The following is a 19,702-nucleotide window of genomic DNA, read 5'->3' as shown; positions in this document are numbered from 1 at the left end:
AAAGAATATTTGGAACATTGTTCTTCCATAAAAACACAGACTTCTTTGACCTCAGGGCTGTGAAGCTGTATGAGTAACCAGGTTGGTAGAGATGTAACAGTTCATGTGGAGCCAACACTGACCTTACTGGACTGGTTAAATGGGTGCAACTCCTACAGCCAGGGGAGTCAGTGCGACCAGGGAGAGATCTGAGAATTAGGAGAAGCATCCTTTGGAGGACTGTGATCATCTTTAGCGGATTGTTGCATAGTGGCCAAACGTTCAAGGTTATAGTCTTATAGAATGTCAGAGACCTTTCCTTACATACCGGAAGAACAAAAGGCAGGGATATGGAGAACACAGCATGACGAAAACAGCTCAAGGAAAATTCAACAGGGTAAGGCATGAGTGTAACGTTAGAGAAAACAGTAAAAGGCAGCAGCCATATTAACAGCAGAGGTAATCGGTAGTTAGATAAGTGGGGGCACCCAGCAGACAGGTAGAGGAGAGGGGGGATGGTCTGGAAGATGAGGTTATGCCCGCCTCCAGCATAAACGGACTTGACTTCTAATTGAGAGCCAGCAGGAAACCAGTTAGAACCCCACAGCCATGACTGCACTGCAGCAGAATCAACTTAACTGGACGGGACCCAGTGTTCACTGTATTATAATTAACATTGCTGTTCAGCCACCACCACCCCACCACAGATTTTTCTGTGGGCACTGCAGGTAAGGACATGCACAAAAGGGGCCAAACATGACTAACCATTCCAGTGACAAGAGCCATCAATCAATTAAAAGACCACCTCTAAGTGAGGGTATAAGAGAAAGGGGAGGCAAAACCCACCACTTTTCCTACCTTGGATCAGCCCACCTCCCGTCCTTGGAGGCGTGCTTTTCGTTTTCTAAATAAATCTTTCGCTACACAACGCACTGTCTCCCAGCTGTAAACGTATCTTTCGGGTATGACAAGAACTGGGGTCTTTATCTTTTGGGGTAACAGAGGTAAAAGGTTTTCTTACTATGGATCAAATCACACACACACACACACACACACACACACACACACACACACACAACACAACACACCTCTTATACACTATAATCATCAAACTAAGGAAGACATATATCCAAGAAGGCTTGCAAGTTTTGATTGCTGGCTCCCTAAAAATACCACCAACATTGCCTACTCCTAAGGCAAAGATGAGTTTGTTGTTTACCATGGCAAGAAAGCTCTACCTTGACAAAGTTTTAATAGCATCTTGGAGTAGGGAGGTCAATGTCGGGCTCTTTATGAGGTTTTTGGAGTCTGGTTGAAGATGGGTCTTTCAATATAAGGGCTTGATTGGAACTGGGTAATAATTATGATACAATGGTTTAGGATTGATGGATACAGCAAGGTGAATGTTTGAGGTGAGGGTTGCAAAAAGCATTGAGAATAAATAGTAAACTTTTATCTCCCTGGGCCAGAGCTTCCTGGAATAGTGAAGTTGTGTTGGTGAAGACAGTGGAATAGTAAAGTCATGCTAAAGAAGACAGCCATATAATGAAGTCATGATCGTGCAGACAAGCTGTGGGGGTGTGTGGTCCTGAGTTTGCACAATCTAATGGTGAGGATCTGTTTGGAATCCAAGAGGGGAATAATTTGAGTAAGGACAAGTAAAGAGAAAGAAGAAGCAGGACTGACACTGAGTTTAGCTAAAATGATGCTCAGTGTGTGTGGTGGGTGAGGGAAGGGGAGGGAAGTTGATTGACAGTTCAATAAAACCAGATCTGTATACTATATTTGTTAAAAATGTGTATTTCTCAGTTTAATTTATTTTACCTAATCTCTTCTTTCTTAAGTAATTTCTTTTGTTGTACAATAAAGTTCCAAATTAAAGAGTTTTTTTTTCTATACATTGCTTAAAGAGTGGTGTCAGGAGGTGACTATTAGAGCTCATTGCCAAATGCAGAAAGATCAAATAGGAGCACATAAATTTTTTTGAATACAACACTGTTAGGGAATCATGGAAATCTGCCCTGTTGTTTTCATTGTAAGTCTTTACAATGCTTCTTCTTTTTAACTGTATTTCTTTTATTCCTCTTTCGGAGAATTGATTAATGGGGAGTCACACTGGTATCAGGAAAGTTTCTTTTTGTACCTCCTCCTGCTGACTTTTTATGTCCTTTCATACTGTTAATTTAATTTCAGCCCTTCTCCTCTGTCTCTGGAATTTCTTGGAGCTCCTAGTTTTTACCAGGAAGCTGAGGGTTATTTCTGAGATTTCATTTGAGTGGCGCTCCTAAGGAACAGAGTTTGAATAAATTCTTTTAATTCATGAAGCTTGAAAAAAAAGCAACAAGTTGTTTTGAGAAAGCTTGCTTAAAAAATAAAATTTTACCTCGAGCAATATTCAAATCAGAAATACTCCATTTGTATAATCTTTGCCTGACCGAAACTGCCTCCTGAATGCCCCTGTGAGGCTGTTTTCCACTCCCCAGTTAGTTCCATTGTGTTTTCATAAGAAGTAGCTTATTTTGAATAATATTTCTTTACATTGGTTAGGGGTTTATTGGTAACAGATATGACAGTTAATGGATACGACTTCTTGAGCACCTACTTATCAGCTACGCAATCACACACATTATCAGTAATTCGAATAACGTTCTCTAATTTTTTTAATGTATATTGAAACCAAGGCTCAGAAAAGTTGCTTGCTCGATGTCTTAGCTAATAAACCAAAAGCCAAGACATGAAGCTGTTTCCACTTGACATTAAAGTTCATTTGTCCTATACTGTCTTACCTCCTACGTTTTCAAATTGAAGCCATCTCAAATGAGCTGAAGTAGCATTTAATTAGAGAAGAGATCAATTCTGTTTACAGTTTCAGTGAGTATTAATGTAACAATCACTAACTTAGTTACTCCCTCCCTTTTGCTTTCATGCTTTTCATTTTAATCATTAATCTGCATGTTCATTTTATATACATTTTTCCCCTCTGTACATTTACTTATTTATTTTTTCCCATCTTTCCTTCTAGGTTCCTTTACAAATTAGTAAATGGCTATTTATTTGGACAAACATGGCTCTCTGGGCTGGGTTGCTCTCTGGTACTGATGTGAGAATAGAAGATGGGGTTATATAATGAGAAAATGAGGATGGAATGCAAACATATTCCTGGGTATTGTTCGTACATGTTTCTACACGTGGAAGTTAAGCAAAACCACACCCTGCTGCTCCAATCGTTCACATTCCTTTTCATGGTTACCATATCTGAAAACCTTGGTGTGGTTCAGTGCAGTGACTTAAATAGATTTGCATGTGTCCATTTATTTAACAAAGTCGGTGTGTACCTGGTAGATCTCCAAAACCAAAGTGCATATTATATTTTAATATTTTCAAAATAGAAAAAAAGCACAAGTCAATAAAATATGGTGGTTTGGTAATCTGGAGACCTTGGGGAAATTTTTCAAAGCCTCATTTGGCAGTGGGGTGGGAATGGGAGGCACATAAAGGTGGCTGAACGAACACCTCAAACAAAGAATACCAGTTATGATGTGGAAACCAAAGGTCACGAGTGCTTGGACCCTGCCCCACTTCTTACATGTATTGAGTACCTACTGTGTTCTAGGAATTCTGCTGTGAACTGAGGATGCAAAGCTGAGCACCCAATAGATCTCATCCTCACTGAAATCACAGTAGGCTACAATGTTCATTTTTAATCATTATGAGCAAGATGGCAAATTCTGGACAGAAAGAAACGTGTGCAGCGCAGTGTGCAGGGGGCTCTGGAGGGATCCAATTCATTGTTCATGCCAGGACATCCAGGTCCTATGCTCACAAGCCAGAACCCCACAAGGGACTTCCTTGATACGCAGAGCAGGGCAGAACACTGCTTGTTGTCTCTTTGCCTTCATCCTGGTCTCTTGTTCCCACAGTCAAGAGGTAGATAAGTAGGTAGGAGGTAGGTAGGAGTGAGTGGCTGTTTTAGGTGAAACTACATTAACACCAGAAGGAAAGATCTTTCCTCTTGCATCACAGCGTGTTGTGAAATTATTTCATCACCAGGAGTGAAGGTAGTACATTTTATAGTTTAACACCTAGTTATGGCATTTCTTAACTTTTTTTTTTCAGTCATTCTTTCCCTCTGTCCTCAATCATGTGACAACAGAGCTATTTTGGTCAGGTATTTTTATATTTACTTATCAGGTAAAGTCAGAAAATGTGACTTGATGGCCAAAACTCACATACTGTTAGTGGCAGGGCTGTTTCTCATTTAGAATCCCAAAGTTCCTTCCTCCAGACCACACTGGCTCTCTGACAAAGATCTCCTCCCTGCTGGAGGATTCTAAGTGCCCACCTTGGCTGTGTGAAACAAGCTCACTGATCAGGGCTCAGAAGAGAGGCCCACCTTTTTTTTTTTTTTTAACATTGTTTTATTGAGTTATAGCCATTTTACAATGTTGTGTCAAATTCCAGTGTACAGCACATTTTTTCAGTTATACATGAACACACATATATTCATTGTCACATTTTTTTTCGCTGTGAGCTACCATAAGATCTTGTATATATTTCCCTGTGCTATACAGTGTAATCTTGTTTATCTGTTCTACATTTTGAAATCCCAGTCTGTTCCTTCCCACCCCCTCCCCCTTGGCAACCACAAGTTTGTATTCTATGTCTATGAGTCTATTTCTGTTTTGTATTTATGTTTTGTATTTTTTTAGATTCCACATATGAGCGATCTCATATGGTATTTTTCTTTCTCTTTCTGGCTTACTTCACTTAGAATGACATTCTCCAGGAACATCCATGTTGCTGCAAATCGTGTTATGTTGTCGGTTTTTATGGCTGAATAGTATTCCATTGTATAAATATACCACATCTTCTTTATCCAGTCATCTGTTGATGGACATTTAGGCTGCTTCCATGTCTTGGCTATTGGGAATAGTGCTGCTATGAACATTGGGGTGCAGGTGTCATTTTGAAGTTGGGTTCCTTCTGGATATATGCCCAGGAGCGGGATTCCTGGGTCATACGGTAAGTCTATTCCTAGTCTTTTGAGGACTCTCCATACTGTTTTCCACAGTGGCTGCACCGAACTGCATTCCCACCAGCAGTGTAGGAGGGTTCCCTTATCTCCACAGCCAAGAGAGGCCCATCTTGATTTCAATTCCAGAGATAGGTGAAGGGAGCCTGAGTCAGTCCCTCTAGCCTGGATTTCTTTGACCCTCAGGTGAGGGTGCAGCTCCCAGGAATCAGTATATTCATTGCCTTCCTTAGCTAAGCTGCTGGCTCTGTTTCTGGTCACCTAGCGACTACCTTTGGTTTTCTTATTTTAGCTATAGGTTTTTGGCTTGACCCATGTGATCATGTTTCTCCTATGACTGGTCATGTTGGTGACATATTGCTATCTTCTGGTTATGACTGCCATAACTCTTGCCTTAAAGAATATATACTTCTTATATTTATATCATATCTAAATTTCATTTAATTTGTAATAGCTAAAAAGAAACATATACTTAAAAATATTTTTCTTTATTCAACAAACAGTTATGGAATATTTCTGTGCAATATGTTGTGCTATGTCCTGGACATATAAAAGTGACCATGACAAAGTCTGTGTTCTCTTGGAGTTTAGAGAATAGCTTATTATAAAAGATATAGTTGCCTATTGAAGACATTGGAAATAAAAGTAAAAAGTCAAACAAGTACTTATCATCCATGATACCACAACTCACAGATAAGCACTGTTAATGTTTTGGCATGTAGTCTTTCAACAGTATTATAAAATCATGAAAAGGAGATTATATTATGTATTCCTATTGTAATTTGTAATTTACTCTTGTCACTTTCTGATGATTAAAGAGAATCTTTCCATTCGACAGTCTGTTGCATCACTGGTGATGATGCTAAAGGATTCTTTTGTAGAGACATTCCATAATTTGTTTAGCCAATCTCCAGTTTGGGGCTGGTTAGGGTGTTTCAGAAAACTTTTGCTGTTAAGAGCTTCTATGTGACAAGCTTTCTCTTAATTATCTTTCTCGTGTAGCCATGTTTATTTATCTAGAATACATTCCTTAACGTTCTGTTGGAGGATAAAAGTTAGACACATTTTAAGGCTTTGTTTATTGCTACTAAATAGCCTCCAGAAACCTTGCTGGAACATTTGAAAACCTTCTGTAGAATAAATATTTCCCTATGATGGGACTAAGGAGTTGTGGCTGGTGGGAGGTTGGCCTTAAAGTAGAATCCTTGTGTTGAGAATCGATGTTTGAGGTGTGCAATACCTTGGGTTGTACTGAGTGGATAGTAATAAAGATCATCTTTGAAAATATCTAATATAATTCAATAAAATATATTATTATCTTGAATATGATTCAATAAAATGTATTATTTTGAATAATACACTGTTACTTCCATCTCTCCATGTGTAACAGTCCATTGCTCATGTCTCCCTCTGAAACAGACCCTTTCTTTCCTCCCTCCCTGTCTTCCATTTCATACACATACAAACATTCTTGTGCCAGGTTGCAGCACAACTAAAGCAGCTCACTGTCTAGTGAGGGAGGTAGATACTTAGAGACCACAAAACTGAATAATATTATGACAGAAGAAAAGCACTGAATGTATTTACCCACTGGCAGGAGAGAGGATCTGACGCTAACCAGGAGAAGGGTCTTCCTGTTCTCCCAATATGTTAACCTTGACTCCTTAATATCTCTCAACTCCCACATTCAGCAGTGATTAGGCCCTGCCTATTTTTGCTCTTTAATTCTCTTTTCAAACATTTTCATAATTTATTGTTTCCTTTCCAATTCCAGTACTCTCACCCTCATCCAGACCTCTGCCACCTTGGCCAGGACTATTCCAAGCTCACGAACTGACGTACCCAGCACAAGTTTCTTCACTCTCCTGCAGTCTGTCTTGGCTTTGGCTATCCACGTCACCTCCCTAAACCACCACTTTGCACATTTCATTACCCTGGTCAAAAACCTTCAAGTAATTTCTGTGACTTAAAGCTGGGCCTGAGTACACCACCCTGATGTATTTCAGTTGTGTGAGTGTTAACAGTTTCATCATATACTCCCTTAATTGTTACCCTGAATTTTTCAAAATCTCTCCCTCACATCTCTATTTTGTCATTTTGAAAACTCATCTGAATCACAAATACTGTCAGCATCCTGGTAGCTCCTAGGCTAGAAACTTACACAGAGAAAAGATCATTCAGTGTCTGCAGATTCTGATACTGAGTTAAATGACCTGCTATTTGGACAATCCTCAAATGTCCTTGATTAAATTATATGTACATAAACTCTAGTCATGTTGCTATGAATTGGGTCGTGTGTATCTCTGCTCCCCTTCTACATTTTAATTTAATAATCACAGCCAAAAACATCTAACTGGGCTCCGGGCAAGCTCTCCTTCTGTTTCTTCATCCGTTCCTCTCGATAAGGAATTCTAGGGAAGCAGGCATCTCTTTTTCTCTCAGTGGTAGCCTGTATCATTCCTTCTATCATGTAACCCTTTTACCTGGGAATCTTTTTGCAGAAAACTATGGCGGGGGGAGGCAGAAAGGAAGAAGAAAGGGGACACTCATGGAAGCACAGAGCGAGGATGGTTGTGTCTGGCTCCTCCGACCCTTCTTCACTCTCTCCCACGAGGCAGACGTCATTATTACAGCATTCTTTCCTAGTAAGTCCAGACTTTGCCTTAGAATCCTATTCGACAGAGTGACCTAAGAAGACATTCACAGGAATTGGCAAGAAAAACGAATCCTACTTGGCATTCCCATTCTAGAATGTATATGGGGCATTCATCTCTCTTTAGACAAATTTAGATCCATGGAAATTAGCATTTATACACTTACACTCTCAGGATTGGGATAATCGTTGATTCTGTAAGAGTTCTCTCCCTCGTAAGGAAATCCTCACAGAAGAATTTTTTGAGATCACAAGTTTTCCTAGGACATGACATGTATTGCTTGAGTTACACGCAACTATTTTTTAATTTAGTGTGACATAAAGTGAGTTCTTATTTGCGTTTAAGATTTTTTAAAAAATCTTCCTTAGGAGCCAGAATTTGACAATTAACAAATAAATGCGCTAGAATCTGTGTAACATTCTTAACTTTTCAGCCTTCAGCATTGAGTTTCAAAAAAAGTATTAGCATATCAGGTTTGTATTTCAGAGCAGGGATCCAGGCTCCATCAATACTGTTATGTGTGGACATAGTTTTAATTCTTTTTGCATTTGTATAATACTTCATAGTTTACAAAGTGCTTTATATTTGTTATCTCATTGGTGCCTTGAAATAATATGTGGTAGGCAACAAGTATCATTTATTGACAGGGAAATTTCAAAATAGGGAAACTGTATTTCAAGAGTTAAAATACCTCTTGAGGAGGCTGGGCAAAAGCCTAGATGATTTTGAATTTAGCTTTCATTTAATTAAAAATATTCAATACTTTCATATCTTCAACATTTATATGGCACAAAACTATGCAGAGAAAAATTTCCTCTGACATCTGTCCCCCACCCACTTATTTTCTTTTGGGGACAATATTATTAGTTTAGTATTAGTTCTGGAGATATTTTATGCATCTACAAGTGAATAGAAGCCCCCTGTCCCATTTTTATGAGGATCCTAATACACTGTATACTTTTTTCTACACCTTATTTTTTTACACTGTTAACTTTGTGTAGGAATCATTCTGGATCTTATGTAAGAACTCATCTTCAATTTTTGTCTTAAACAGCTAGGTAGTATTGCATTGTTTGAATGAATCATTACTTATCTAGCCAAGATTTTACTGATGGTCATTTAAATGGTTTAAAATCTTTTGTCCTGGTAAAAATGGTACAAAATAAAAGCCTTGACTATAAGTCATTTCACCTATGTGGGAGTATGTATATTAGGGATAAATTTCAACAAGCAAAGCTATTAGGTGAAAGGCTGTGTACATTTGTAATTTTGATAGCAATTGCCAAATTGTTCTCCTGAGAAACTGCATCAGGTTGCACTCTCACCAGCCATTATGAGAGGGCCTATTTCCACACAATTTTGCCAGTGATGTTTTGTTACACTTTTTGATGTTTGCCAATCTGATAGGTGAAAAATAGTATCTCACTGTAGTTTTAACTTTCAATTATTATATTAAGAGTGAAGTGGGCATTATGTCAAATATAGAAGAACTAGTCATCTTTCCTCTTCTGTGAACTGTCTGTTCATATCCCTTTCCATTGGGTTGCTAGATCTTTTTTTTTATTTATTGGCAGCAGTTCTTATTTATTAGAAAAATTCATTCTTTGTGTGACGCACAAGACTTTTGGGTCTAAATTTCACATTCCCACCACTATATTAAACACAAAAACAAAACATCATTTCTAATGCTGGTGTCTCCAGAGCATGCAAATCTTTCACATCATTCATCTATTTGCATGTAATGATATTCTCTTTTGCTTCTTATCCCATAAAGTTATTTCTTCCCTGTAATTAACTTACAATGTTGATGAATTTCACCTTCAGTCTAATTTTCCTTATTTCTGAAGCATCTTTAGGATACCTTCCAAAATTCTACCAAGAAGAACCTTACCTGTAAGAGTACTCCTTCTTACAAAGAGATGTTTCCCTTTTGTGAATTTTTTTTACTCAACTATCTGGAAACAAATTAACTTCTAAACTTATAAAATTCTAGAGTTTCACAGTAGCGTAGATCTCTTTTTTGAATCTGAGCATTTCAGGCACCCAGATTTTTCTAGGTATGTGTGATAGCAAGCTGTAGTCCCTGAACTCACTCCTCCTTATACCTAACCCGTGGCAACTGTCCTGCTCTGAATTTACCTCCCTAGGATGGTTATCCCTGCTTGTCTGCTGGTCCACTGGATCTGTCCCAGAGAGAAACCGTTGCACCACTTTTTCCCATGCCCTCCTTGTCCACGGAGGAATTTTAGAGGATTATGGTTTACCAAATACAAATTCTGAAAACATAAAGAACAGATTGTAATTGACAAACCCTTTGTTTTCAAGTTATTCATGTGGCTTTTCAGCAATAACACAAAGCTCTCTTTGTCTTTGAAAAACAGAAAGAACCTCTTAACTCACCAACTATTTAAATCTACTCAATATGATGGGTGCGCTAATCCTGGCCTGGTACAAAGGGAGTGCTGTGAAAAACTCATTCTCAAGCCATATATGCTGCTAAGTTTGCCACGATAAACAGTACAGAGGTAAAAGACTGAGAGGGGTTAGAGAATATTCAGAGATTTACAGTTGGACGAATTCAAGTAGTTGGAAAATTAAGACTATTAAGGAAGGCATAAGGACCCAGGGTTATTTTGCCTGCAAAAGAGAGGCTTCCACAGTACTTTATTAATGTGTTTCTGGGTCATAAAATAAACATGGAAAGGATGGTTACAGATATACTGAGGAGAAGGGAAAATGAGCACATAAAAGATGAGGAAGAATATAGATTAGAAAAAAGATAACACTTTGATTGACTTATTTTCATATTTATTAGAAATATTTCTTATTTAAAAATAAGGATGTTCTCTTTTCTCTACGTACACTATAGTTTAATAAAAAGTTAAAAAGAGAAACAAACTGCTTTTCTTCGTGCGGGATGCCCTTGGAATGGTCGGAGAGTTAGATGGTTTTCTAAAGCTTAGTGATAATGAGTGTAGCCTTTGCCGTCAGACTGCTTGGACTAAAACCTAGCTCTGTTGCTTTCTGTTTGGATGACCTTGGGCAAACCTCTCTCCTTGCTTGTCCTAGCCTCATTTCTCACTTCTAAAATAGGCATAATGATAATGTTCTTATGAGGATTAGGTGAGAAAGATAATGTGTCCTAGTTATGATTTGGTTTTGTCTTAAGAGGCAGAACATCCAAATATTAGTGGTCTAAATCAGAGGCAAATGTTTCTTCCCTTATGAACAGTTTCCAGTAGATGTCTGGGGCTGATGTGGTGCTACACAGGTCCTAGCTCCTGTGGACCCTCTCCTGTGTGTCACTCCCATTCCTAAGTATATGTCTGTTCTAGCCATCTAGTCATTGTCTGCATTCTCGCCATCAGAAAGAACGAGGAGAAGGTTCTTTCTCAAAAATGCTTCCATTCCCAGCCCATTGTGACAATTTAGTTCCAGGATGACACCTACCAACAAGGGAGATTAGGGACCATAGTCTTTTTCCCAAGTAGCTCTGTACCCAGCCACAAATGAGTGGTCCTCTTAGTATAGATGAAGAGGAATATAGTTATTGGGGGAGGAAAGATATTTCAAAACAGCTAGCCACCTTTTGTGCTACAGGTGCAAAATGCTTAGCACAGCATCTAGCCATAAATAAAAGTTCTTTTGACGGCTATCATTTAAAACTCAGATTTATACACCCAGGATTCAATCAGTTCTTTTCACCTGGGTGTTTCACAAGCACTACCAACTCAACATTTCTAAATATGAAGTCATTATATTCCTCGCTAGTGCCTCTAATTGTTACCTCCTCTGAGGGTAAATCCTCGGCTTTTTGTGTCCTTGGCCTTGGTTAATGGCTTCACCACCCATCTATGTTGGAGTCTCTCTACTAACTCTTTCCTTCACTCACTGTGTCTAATCAGTTTCAAAGACCTGTTAATTCTTGGGAAATGTCCTTCGAATACAGCCTCTTTATGCTCATAATTCACTATCTTAGCTTCACAAGTCTTTAGAATGTGGTTCACGAGGCCCTTCATAGTCTGATTCCAATTTATTATTGAGTCCAAAATATCTTGTACTCCAGCTGCTCTGTTACAAAGATGAAGTAAATATTTATATTTTTATTGTTTTAGGCAAAATTTGAACAAAATGTTTATTTGTTTAATAAAGGATTTAATCACAAAGATTGTGATTAAACATCTATACGAGCAACCAGTTTTATATACTACAATCAATGCAAAATCAGAAACTCTTTTTTGAATGGGGCATCTCTCTGTCCCTCAACAAGTGAGAAAGTTGCCAAGAAATAAAACCCATGTACATTCTTTTCACTTATATTCACTTCATTTACAATCTTCCCTCTAAAGCCTACAGACTCACAGGAGGGTAAGAGATACTGCTTCTGCTCCAACTTTTCCCCCATACTCTGTAAAAAGATTTGTGAATGACCCATCAATATAAAAATAAACTTGCTTTGTAAGCCATTGAGCTCTAGCTATTGGGTTGTTGTAAGTTCTTAATCATTTTTCTTTCTGGTCTGTTAAATATTCAGACTCTTTTCCTTTACTGGGATTCAAACTTGAATAATACTTTGAATCCAGAGTTTGGCATCTGAATTACTATACCTGTGTCTTGGTTCTTTAACCCAATAGTCCATTAAAAAAGGCAGTCCTGTCAACTTAGAGGACGTAGTGCTGACTCTGGATATACATACTGAAGTGAGAATAAAAGCTAGAGCACTTTAGTGGTAAAAAGTTTAAGCTCTGGAGTTAGAAGGCTGTGAACTTATGCAAGTTCCTTAAGACATTGCCCAAGGTTATAGCCTGTAAATGGCAGAGCCAGGCCTAGAACCTAGGTATATCTGGCTCAAAGTCCATGTTTTCTCCCATAGAGAGGCAAAGACAATTTAAGTTTAGAGAAAGTGAAGATTAGTACATATATATCAAAACCATAAAATTATTTTAAATGATAATTAAATGAAAACACATTGTCAGATGGAGCATCTAGCAAAAACTTCTGACCTTGCTGTGAAACCTGAAGTTAATGTCGAGAGCATTTGCTATAGAGAAATAAAACTGTAATCATGTCAGAAAAAGAGGAATCACTTTTTTCCCCATTTAATCTCTTTTTTTTGTTTGTTTCTGAAAATGTTGTCCCTAGATGTTAAAATGATGTCCAGTGGATGAAAAAAGGCACAGGCAATCATAAAATTATTCAGGTTTCTGGGGAAAAGAATCATCAAAAAATGTTCTTTCATGGCTTCACTGTAAATAGACACATTATAACGGAACCAGAATGGATAGCAAGAAAGACTTGATATTATGGTGGTAAACTGCCTGAAATGCTAAACAGTCTTTTAAATAAGTTAGTTGCAGTTTAGAAAATATAAATAGAGCATTTGGATTATTCAAAAAGAGGACTGCCTGCTTGCTAGGCTTATTTTAAAAGAACCACTTTGCATTTTATTCCCTATCCAGCTAACAATGATGTACTAGGGGATAAATTTGCAATCTTATACGTGTTCTCATGTAAGCACTTTATAGAGACTGAACCTAAATCTCTTAGAATTTTGTCTATGAAGAGGAATTCATGCTTCATCTGAACCATATCCATAGTATTCCTATTTAGTATTTCCACAGAAGCAAGTGATAGAATATGGCAGTGAACATATATGGAAAGTGAAAGAAAGGACAGGTCGGTGTTATCCCCTATTTTAGAACTTAGGGGACAGGTGGAATGGTGACAGTTCTAACTGCAGGGTGAGGTGTAGTTTTGAAGATGGTATATTTAGACCCAGAAGACCTCAAATGTAATTCTCTGATCCACCTAAACCGTTATGGTGCCCCTACCAAGCATTTCTGGAACACCTGATAACTCATTTCTCAGAGCATTTGCCAACATCATTATTTTCATTTATTATCCATCTTCTTCCAGGCTGTAAGCTTTATGAGGACAGAGTTGGAGTCTAACTTTTGTAGTATTAGATATTTCCTTAACAAATTCCTAAACATACAGGAGTTTTCCTTTTAGGGACAGGTAGTTTAGTAAAACAAGATCTGCAGATAATACACACGTACACACAAATACCGAATGAGGGAGGAAGCAGATTTATAAGTATTTGTGTACACAAATATGCACAGTACATATTACATAATATATACAGATATATGTATTTGTGTACACGAAGAAATGGAAGCTGAGTGAGCAGAAGAGAAAGGACATAGACTGAAATCAGAAGTGGAATAAGAAGCTAATAGGTTGATTGATTCCCAAGAAGCATTCATAGTGAACAGGCCACTGGAAAACAAGGGACCCTATTTGAAGGCATTTATGAATCCACCATAGTTCATAGAACAAGAGATGAGCAGGGATCTCAACGCTTTCTCTTCCCTCTCCTTAGATTATGCAGTTCTCACTTCCTCTGGTTGAAATATACTCAAGAAAAAGAGAGGACTTTGTGGCTATTTTGATTATTACTTCACTGTGTGTTGGAGGAGGTCATCAGGAAGATGTGACCAGCGGTTGACCTGTGAGCTGGACCCCGGTAATCAGAAGCTCCTCACTCCCACCCTCGTCCTTGGAATGTACGTTCCGTCCACCATTCCCACAGTGGGGACTGTTTTCATGGACATAGTCTTGAGAAAGGAATGTGTTGTTGAGACCATCTGGACTGGCTATGTGACTGAACTTCATTAAGAGCTCTGCATAAACTTTCAAGATTTTGGTAGATGGGTATGAAGATCCTCATCTTATGGCAGCCCAAGACAAGCTTCAAATGTAAGTTCTCTTCCTTATTAACCCTGCCATCAACTAATCTGCAGTGGTCTACCTCCTTCCTTGGTCTCTCTGCCCTCTGTATGGGGGCCAGTTTGCAAACCAACACTGTGCCTTTCCTTTTTGGAACGAATACACCTAAAATGTGAGTAGTTGTTCTTGGGTAGGTTTTGATAACTTCCAGTATTTGTAGTAATACAATTTTTAAACCTTTTTATTCATCAAGGAAATGTTACTTAAACAAGTTATGGGTACGTTTCAGCTTGTTGGAAAATATTTTAAATTTATTTTATAAAAACTTGATCTTTTATTGATAATGTATTATTAGAATAAAGTGCTGGAATAATGCTTCAGAAAAGAAGTGTTATGAGCACAAGGAATTAAAATATGGTAGCCTGTAAAATCAGGTCTTTGAGAAAATACGGACTTGGGACTTCTGAAATATGTGAGCAGGAAAAAGCCTCTGAAAGGTGAACTGTAATGGGTGAGTAACTGGAATATCTCCATCTTAGCCTGCTCACTATATCAGAGCACCCTGAGAAGATGTTGTCACTGACTGACTGTTGTCTGGGTGTAGAGAGAACATAATGAGTCCAAGTAAATGTGGAGGCAGCCAAAATCTGGAAAAGAATAGAACGCAAGAGGTTAAACCCATTGCTGTTGCTGAATTTTGTCTGGTATGGGACTTACAACTGGGTAATTCCCCTGGCTGAACTTCGGTGTGACAGACAGCTTGTCTCTGCCTTTGGCTATTCTGGATATCAGAATCTCATCAGATCTCATATTGCCTGAGAAAAATCTGTACTCTGGAGTCAAGAAGTGACTTGTCCAGGGTTACACAATTGATTGGTTGCTCAGATAAGTCTCCAGTTCAGATGTCTGGATCCTTGGTTCAGTTCTCTTCATTTAGTGTACCATGCTGGCTCTGTAATGTGCCCCAGGATGAGTAACAGAAAGAGAGATGAATGTATAGATTCATTCTCACTCTCAGGCTTTCAAGCCAAGGTATCTGTTCTCTGGCGGGCTACAAAAAACATAGCTTAAAACAACAACAAAACCAACCTGTCTAGGATTTTGAGTACAGATCCACATTAAGATGTAAAATCCAAAGAACTTTGTCAGTGACATTTTAGAAATACCCTGAAATAACAGACTAAATACACACTCATAGCATGATGAAGTGTAGTTCACACAATTTAAAGGATGTCATTAAAAATTAGTGCATAGCTAAGGAATTAATTTAGAATATTTACTGGTTCTGTGTGTGTGCTTGTATGTATGTTTTAATAAATCTGAACAGAAAAGTAAAACCCTAAAATATTACTTCAAAAAGAATGGCCCTAGAAATATTAAAAAATTTAAAATATTTCTAAAACTGGGGGTAACTTGGGATCATCTCTGAAGATATGCAAGTGTAACTTAACTAAGATTGAGAAAAGGAAACATATACGACATTAGGAGTAAATAGAAAGAAGACAGTAAATCTATTCTATTTCACCCTACCAAGAAAAAAAAAAAAGGCAAAGGGTCTATTCTGAGGTCTTTTAAAAAGTTCTGATTCTAAAAGTTGAAAGGAAAATAACAGTCCACGATAGGAAAACATCAAAAAAAAAAAAAAGGAGTTAATTCCTATTTTATTTATGTCTGTGTATTAGTTTTCTATTGCTGTGTAACAAATTACCACAAATGTGGTAACATAAAAGGAAACTTCGTAATCTTACAGTTCTGGAGGCTAGAAGTAGGACATGGGCTCAAATCAAGGTGTCAACAGGACTGTATTCCTTTCTGGAGTCTCCGGGGGAGAATCATTTTTCCAGTTTCTTAAGCTGCCTACATTTGCTGGGCATCTTCCTCTGTCTCCAAGGCCAGCAATGTTGCTTCTTTCTGACTCTTCTTCCTTAGTCACGTTTCTCCCTGACTCTCTTGCACCTCCCTCTTCTACTTTTAAAGACCTTGGGATTACATTAAACCCATCTGGATAAACCAAGATAATCCCCCATCTCAAGGTCCTTAACCTCAATCACATCCAAAGTCCCTTCTTGCCATGTAAGGTCGATTACATATTCACAGGATGTGTTCATCATTGTGTGGCCATTATTCTGCCTACCACAGTCCACGTAGTTAATATTACCAAACCTTACACAAAAATTTTAATCTGGGAGTATATGTAAAAATTGCTTCAAATTAATATATGCACATAGTTTAAAAAAATAAAATGCTGCTGAAGTGTTTACCCCGTCCGCTAACATCACTCTGGAGAAGTTACCAGTTTTACAGATTCAGTGTTTAATTATGCTGGTGGCTAGCTCCACATCTCCAAACAAATCCCATATAATGCTATTTCTTGACTTATCAACCTTGGCACTTTCTAGTGACAGCTTGCTATGAAGGATGAGGACTTAACTTCACACTGCTCTCACACCTGTCACCACTCCTCATGTAACTTTCTAAGAAATGGTATATAGAGGTACATTTGTCAGTGCTTTTTTGACTGAAAAGTTCTTTATTATTCCCTCCCATTTGATTAATGGTTTTAGCTGGGTAGAGAATTCTAAGCTGGAAAAAATCTTCCCGCAGAACCTTGAAGGCATCGCTCTACGATTTTGTGTTGCTAGTCAAACAAACACAAAAGAATCAATGCTTCTGATTTTAATTTCTCTGTATGCAATCTTCTTTTCCCAACCTTCTCTGAAATCTTTTAATATCTTTGAACCTTGGAGCTCTGAAGTTTTATAATAATGTACCCAAGTGTAGTTCCTTTCATAGTCATCCTATTGGTAGCAGGTAGACCCTACTAGATTGGAGCCACGTGTCTCCCTTCATCCCTGGAGAGTTTTCTTCTTTTAATTCTTTAATAATTCCCTCTCTTCTCTTTAGAATTCCTTATAATTGGATTTATATTGATTTTTGGTTTTGATGATCTTTTCTCTTTCATTTTCCTCTCTTTGTTTTCTTTTGCTTTTAACCCCTTTGAGAGTGCCCTTGCTTTCTCTTTCAAATAACTTTTTGACTTGGGAAATCATTCAATTAATTTCTGAATGCACATTCTTGTTTGTTTGGTTGTTCTTTTTTCAAAACTTTGTGTCCTTGGTCTTTGGAGACTATTTCCTACCTACAGACACTACAGTTTTACTTGAAGCTCTCTTCTGCTTCTTGAATAGTCTCTCTTTGTTTAGGAGACAATTTTCTATTCATCATGGTCTTTGTCCGTTACCTGCAGCCTTTGCTCAGTTTTCTGGAGCCCATTCCTTGTCTGTTTATATTTACAACTGAGGGATTTGTAAGGTTGATGGTGTGCATTGTATGTGAAGGAGATTTATTGGCTGGAAGTTTTACATTATATTGAGAAGGAGGTGAGCCAGTTGCCTTTTCTTTGAAGGAGAATGACTTTGCTTTCTGGCACCAGTGTGAAACACCTGACTACAGGTAATCCTGTGTGAGAATATAGGTGTTTGTTTTATACACAGGTCTTCAACGAATCTCCTGTTTTCAGCTCCATTTTCTCCTGCCCTTTCTTTTACCCACAGTCTCTAATCTGAAACCTCTCTAGATGTCTGCTGGGCAAATTGTTTCCCATATCTGATGTAGCCCCCATTTCTTTTATTTTGGGCTACAGCTTTAGCAGAAAATATACTTTCCAAATTTCCATTTTCCAGAAATGTGTCAAAGTGCTTGTTTTCGGATTGTCTTTCTCGTATTCTTTTCATTATTGTGTTTTTATAATCTTAGATAATACTTTATTATAAACTTATTGGGGACCACAGAAGAAGAGAAGCTGAATAAATTGGGGTTAATCTTCCATTTTGTACTGAAATCTAATATGCAATATTTGGTTGAGGTTGGTGAGGGAATGTATAAGACAAGTTAGTGAAAAATCATTTATGATTCTGTTTATCCCCCACCTATTTCTGTTAGCTTACGTCACTGTCTCTTGGATTTTATCTGCAAAACAGAGTAAGGCATAAAAATATGTATAAATACCACCCTTAACTGATGTGGAACCATTAAAATTCATGAGTAGTACCTTGATTTTTAGTCCTGCTATTCCCCTCATTTCCAATGAAATCAGAACATTTCAGACACCTCTAAGAATACAATAATCTCTGATTTGGATTCCTTTGCACTTTAAGACCTATTATTTTATTTTATATTTTATTTATGTGATTTATAAAGACTTCTCAGAATTTTATACAATAGTCACCATGGTGTCTTGCTTACAGTTTGATTGGGGAAGGAGAACCACTATTAATGATATAGGATAGATTTATTGTAGGAATCAGGTTGTACAAAGCTGTGGGAGAATTTGGAGACACAAAGTTCCAAAAAAGTAATGGCTGGAAGATCGGAAAAAAGTCTCTAATCATCATGAAGTGGAAGGGGTGAAGTAATTTCTGGAAGGCCCCTCTGCATGTGGTGGCAAGTCTGACGTGACTGTGGGTCAGCAGCACAAGTCACTGGGAAAGAAATCTGGACCTGAAGTAAATTAGGACCCACGGGGACAAAATGGAACCTGAGAGGACAAACTGGAACTCATGTCAGCAAATGGTACTCTGTTTGACTCTCATAGCATCTAACTCTGGTATCGTGGGTGACCTAAAAAGGAAACTGGCGCTTTCAGGTGTTGTTAGACATGTACCTTGTCGAGGACCTGCTGCTGCTCCTTGTCAAGGAGGTGAGAAGCAGGTCAGGAACAAGGTACACGAGCTGTAGCAGTGCCTGTGGCACAATCTTAGTTCAGGCTCTAAGCAGTTACCAAATAGACATACTGAGTCTGCTGTTTCTGTTGGATGACCATGTGTACATGTTGGTAGGAAGCTGGAGGTTGTGGCCAGAGACTGGGTTATCAGAATCCTAAGATTTTGAGATAGAAGAGATCCATGGTTGATAAGATCCAGAAAATGCAAAATTAAGATCACTAGATCTTAGGAAATTTTAGGATCTATGAATCTAGGACTTGGGGCTATTGGATAGGTCATCCAAATGTCCATTAAATTCAATTAATATGATGATGGATATTTTGAAAGACTAGTGCCAAAACCATCTAAGTTTTGACCAATAGCAATAGATGGCAGAGAATAAGGGCTGGATAATATGTCTCAAAGGAGAAGAGGTTTGTTTGCTTTTATTAGAGAAAAGTAGAGAAAAAAAACTCTTTAGAACTAATATGAGTTGCTAGGGGCATGCCATTTCTTTTCTAGTAGATAGATAGTTTATTTTGGGGATTTTGGAGGTATGAGCTTTCTGTGTTTTTGGAGGAGCTATCAAGTCAGTGGCATGTTTA

Source organism: Camelus dromedarius, chromosome 7 (assembly GCF_036321535.1).
Source record: "Camelus dromedarius isolate mCamDro1 chromosome 7, mCamDro1.pat, whole genome shotgun sequence".
Taxonomy (NCBI): domain Eukaryota; kingdom Metazoa; phylum Chordata; class Mammalia; order Artiodactyla; family Camelidae; genus Camelus; species Camelus dromedarius.
The sequence above is the reverse complement of the archived record's forward strand: the minus strand, read 5'-3'. Positions refer to the sequence as shown.